The 5,543-nt window shown below is 44.3% G+C and overlaps 1 pseudogene; it reads left to right on the top strand.

Annotated features, from left to right (window-relative positions):
* Positions 1-553: 553 nt before the first annotated feature.
* Positions 554-1,573, top strand: LOC142775462 (serine/threonine-protein phosphatase PP1-beta catalytic subunit pseudogene; annotated as a pseudogene).
* The last annotated feature ends 3,970 nt before the right edge of the window (positions 1,574-5,543 follow it).

Genomic DNA, 5,543 nt, shown 5'->3' with positions numbered 1-5,543 from the left:
ATATCCATGGAATTCGTTGTAGAGCCATTTGCTACAATTAGAAGCGACTATCACGAGATTTTGATGTCGTGTCCCACCAATTATATTTACTTGCACAGGGCTGCACTGACTGTGTCACCTCTCTGCCAATTGTGCGGGTAACTCGAAAATAGCCCAGATTACTTTTTGTCATGTTCAAAATACTCTCGCATTAGAACTCAATTTCTAAAAACTCCTTTTGCAAAATTAGGCTTGACATTATCGGAGGAAAGTGTTTTACCTTCGGTGCCTCATGCTTGGAATATCGTCACAGGGATGCCTTTGATGTCATGTGTAATTTCATCATAACTACTCAACGAGTACCCTTTTATATAGCTATTTAAAATTATTCGTCAAATCGTTAGGTTAACATCAAGGTGTTCTAACTTTTTTGCATCAGATTAATATGGCAGTCGGGAATACAAGCTCAAAGGATAATACATGAAGTTAAATTGGATATTTTACGTAGTATTGCCATTTCTTTTTATTATTTCTGGTTTTCAATTTCATAGCTTACGTAAAACAACATTCAACTGTTTCATCGTTGCATTCTTGGCCAATCCGCCAATGTGGGTACGTGCCATTATTATATAAAAAAAACATCACGTCGAGAAAATGGCGGAGGGAGATCTGAAAGTGGACAGCGTGATTTTCCGCCTCTTCGAAGACCGGGGATCACCCGGAAAAGACTGTGCCACTAACAGAGACGGTGATTCTCGACCTCTGCCTTAAGTCACGGGAGATCTTTATGAGCCAGCCAATCCTGCTTGAGCTGGAGGCACCACTCAAAGTTCGCGGCGATATTCATGGTCAGTGTAGAGACCTTATCCGGCTCCTTAAACGCGGCGGCTTCCCTAATCAGGTGAACTACCTTTTCCTGTGTGACTACGTTGACCGAGACCAGCAGTCACTGGAAACCATTTGCCTGCTGCTAGCTTACAAGGTTAAGTACACAGAAAACTTCTTCCTTCTTCAGGGCAACCACGAGTGCGCGTCCATCAACCGCATCTACGGGTTCTACGACGAGTGCAAGCGCCGCTACAACATCAAGCTGTGGAAGACGTTCACCGACTGTTCTAACTGTCTGCCCATCGCCATCATCATCAACGACAATATCTTCTGCTGCCATGGTTGCCTCTTCCCCGACCTCCAGTCGATGGAACAGATAAGGCGCATCAGGAGACCAACAGACGTTCCTGAAACAGGCCTTTTGTGTGACTTGCTTTGGGCGGATCCCGACAAAAACATCCAGGGCTGGGACGAGAACATTTGCAATGTCTCGTTCACCTTTGAAGCAAAAGTCGTGTACAGGCTTCTCACCAGACATGACCTCGACCTAATATGCAGAGCTCACCAGGTTGTAGAAGATGGCTACGAGTTCTTTGCCAAACGCCAGCTGGCGACCCTCTTTTCTGCTCTCAACTACTCCGGACATTTTGACAACGCTGGTGTCATGATGTCCGTCGACTTTTTGCTATGTTGCAGTTGTGTGATACTGAAACCGTCCGGGCAGGGAGTGACCAGAAGGACGGTCTCTGCTCTGAAGACCAAGTGACGCCATCTCGGGGATCACTTATGAAGTGAGCATGAGCAGTGGTAAAGGAGTATATGTAAAAAAGAATCAAATATGTTTGTGGCTAAAAACTTTTGTATCAAGAAGTTCGCTTGCTAACATTTCTTTGTGGATTCCACCAAGGAGCAATAAAGAAAAATGCTTGGAGTGGAAATTCCCGCAATGCTTCGCCAGCAGAAGTGAAAGGAGTTTTCGCCAGTGCCAAATTGGCGGATACATGCTCTTTCGTGGTAGTGCCCACTTTGAGATCAAGTGGCTTTGATGTTCTTTAATGTAAATTCTACTTTAGTTCTATACTAAATTATTGTTGTTCCCGACGAAATAACACACAGGGACGAGTATAGGTGACTGATTCTCCAAAGAAGTTTGCATCCGATAAAGGCTTATTAAAGAAAATTAGTAACAATAAGACGCACTTGGAGCACTTCGTGACCCAAAAAAGTTTCCACATTAAACTCGTTGGGCGTTCGAGAGTGACGCTCCGTTCTTAATAGCTGAACGGTGATACATTTTCATGTGCCAAGACAGACGGCCGCTGTCGCCGATATCTTGCATTAGGCATGACTTTACTCCTGGGCAGTCATTTTCATTCCAGTGAGTTTTTTAAATTCCCCTGGAATTCTGCATGCGAACGGTTAACCTCTTTAAAATTTTATTGTTTACCGACCAAAAATGATAAGAACGCCTTTAATGGTGATTCCGAATCCTTTGTTTTTGCTCAATGGCCACGTTTTTATGCTCCTCTGTTTATTTTTGTAAAAAAACAAGATAGCACAAATGTTGACAATGATACGGTAATTCAAACTTATAACTCAAACCATAATATTCGCATACAGTAAAATGAAGATCTCCCCCATCGCCAAATCTTAGTTCGAATCTTTTAGAGTTTTTCAACAGTTAAGAATAAAAGATTACCTGGTAGAAACAAATATAGTACCAGGCACAGATATGCTTCTGAAAGCAGAGAAAACGCTAATATTTTTGTGCTTCAAAAATTTCCTTCGAACGAATTCCGCACAATCATCATAGCGAATTCTTTTTCGGTGTGTGCAGCTATGACAGTTTCTGGCGAATTCACGTGCCCTACTCATGAAACACAAAAGAAGCTAGTTCACGTCTAATAAACGTCTTGAATATCAACTCAAAAGGGCTAATGGACGTCTCGATGAAGACATTTTAGAGTGGTAGACGGCTACCTGACTGTCCGAAAACTGTGCTAATGTCCCACAAGTTTTCATCTACAAAAGTCTTGCCAGATGACCTTAACGTTTTCGTTTTTTTGCTAAATGCATTAAAAAGCTAAAATATGCATTACCATATATGAGAAGTTTCTCAAATAGGCCTTGTTTGTTTGCCATACTCGTAAGCTGTCGAACGTGAAAGATGTAGAGAGGAACACAGAGGCTGTCTACGTCATGCACGTGCAACAGTTTACGAGAATGGCAATCCAACAAGTCCTGGTCGACACCCTTCACATGTATGCTAATGCCTTCTTAAAATTTTTAATGCAACTAGAGCAAAAAAGACAACGTTTAGAAAACGTACATCCATCCATCAATCAAACCTTTGGCTATTCCTTTGGGACACGTAACGGCTTTGGGACACGTAAGCTTCGGAGTCTGGCTTGCCCATGCTCAACCTACTGGGGTGTTCTTGGCTGAGGATTGAGTGGTTTTAACTTTCTGTCTTAGAGTGCGATTTTATAGTTTATCTGTTTCTGAGTGTAACCGTATCTCTAGCGCTGATGTCGACTACTTCTCCTGGCCAGGCGCGATCTGCCTGGTCAGCGTCCCTGCCGTCTAATGAATTACCACTAGACTCCTTTTTCCGCAGTGGTATCGACAGTATTCCCGTGGCACTGGTACCTGCAAATGGAGGCTTCATCAGACTTACAAACCCTCAGGCGGTTCAAAAGGAACTTAAGACAACTTCAAATCATTTCCAGACCATCACAAATGTGCGCCCATTTGGGCGAGGAGGTATCGTGTGTAGGTCGCCGGATCAGACCTGCGTGCAGGATCTTCTTAAATGCACCTCCTTTGCTGCTACCCCGGTGAGTGCTTTTATTCCACCTCACCTTGCATGTACCAAAGGCCTTGTACGGGGAGTCGACTCCAAGCTGAGTCCAGCTGAGAACCTAGACAGGCTCTGGAGCAGGCGTAATTTCAATTTACCGGTGTAATCGCCTAGTCGACAACGAGAGGGTACCAATCGAATCTGTCATCGCGACATTTGTGGGCACAAAATGCCCGTCAGAAATAAAATTATGGCCACCGATCTTCCGAGTAGAACCCCTCGCTTCTCGTCCGATTCAATGCAAGAACTGCTGGAGATTCGGCCACAGTTCGGGAGGATGTAAATCTAACGTTCGTTGTAGCACCTGCGGAGAGAGCCATCCTTCAAGCAAGTGTACTGCAACAGCGGAAAAGTGTTGTCTCTGTGGGGGCAGTTACGGCGCCGACAACTCTGACTGTTCCACTCGTTCCCGGGAGGTTCAAATCCTTGAAGTTATTGACTGCCGCCGCTTTTCTCGAAGGGAAGCCATTGACATAGTTAGAGACAGGGCTTTTGGGTACTCTGGTATTACAGGGCGCTGCACTTCCAGTATGGACTCCAACCTATCGCAGGCTATGGAAACTGCTGTGGAAAAAGCAGTGAGTAAGACAATGGATAAACTCATATCTAACCTTTCCGACTGTTTGGTGAAATTCTTTCAAGTCAGATTGGACAAACAGTGAAGACTAGTTGATTGATATGTGGGGTTTAACGTCCCAAAACCACTATATGATTATGAGAGACGCCGTAGTGGAGGGCTCCGGAAATTTAGACCACCTGGGGTTCTTTAACGTGCACCCAAATCTGAGCACACGGGCCTACAACATTTCCGCCTCCATCGGAAATGCAGCCGCCGCAGCCGGGATTTGAACCCGCGCCCTGCGGGTCAGCAGCCGAGTACCTTAGCCACTAGACCACCGCGGCGGGGCACAGTGAAGACTAGTACAGAACCAGCAGTATTAGACATTACCAGCGATGCCACACAGCTACGCAATGTAGTGTTGTACGAACTTTCTGCATCTGCAGGCAAGGCTAAGCAGTCAGGAACACAGGTGCACTTGGACCGACATTCGCCTCAGTCGAGCACAAGTACTGCTACAGATATGGAACTCGATATACGAACTAATAAACGTACCAGATCCCCTATCTTCACCAATCTCAAGTCCAATTCTAAACAGAATGAATCAGCTATTTCGCGTGAAGATGCTAACAAGGGCGCGACATGCGCTTCTGTGGTGCGCTCAACACCATAGGTCAGTTGAGGGTACTACAGTGGAACTGCCGTTCTATATTCTCAGCCTCAACCGACTTACATTACTTTCGCAATAATTTTAATCTTGATATTATAATTCTCCAAGAAACTTGGCTCACACCAGATAAAAATTTCCATCTTGCAGGTTTTCGTTCTTTTCGATTAGATCGCCCATCACGTGGTGGTGGTTTAATGATCCTTGTATCAAGTAAATTATGCCATAGGGCGAAAATTTCTTTCAGAATGTTAGACTTGGATTGTGAAATATTAGCATTAGACTTTTGTCTCCCCGGATACCATCCTTTTTCAATTGTAAAGTGTTACTTCCCCTCCGGTGTGCAAAGTACACGTTATCTTGATTTTTGGTAGCGTGTAGAAAGGAAGTTGTACTCACAGGAGACTATAATTCACATCATTTGTCTTGGGGTATAAGGACAGATTCTTGTGGTAGGCGACTGTGGGAATGGACTATTGATCACAACTTCTCCTGTCTGAATAAAGGTCTTGTAACATTTGTGCGAGGTCAAACTAGCTCAGTATTGGATTTAACGTTTTGCTGCAATGCAATCAAGGTTTTCACATGGGCTGTTCTGGATTCGGCAACTAACAGCGACCATCTTCCTGTAGTTTTTGACATTACTTGTA

The sequence above is a fragment of the Rhipicephalus microplus genome, chromosome X, assembly GCF_043290135.1.
Source record: "Rhipicephalus microplus isolate Deutch F79 chromosome X, USDA_Rmic, whole genome shotgun sequence".
NCBI classification, from domain to species: Eukaryota; Metazoa; Arthropoda; class Arachnida; order Ixodida; family Ixodidae; genus Rhipicephalus; species Rhipicephalus microplus.
The sequence above is the reverse complement of the archived record's forward strand: the minus strand, read 5'-3'. Positions and strand labels throughout refer to the sequence as shown.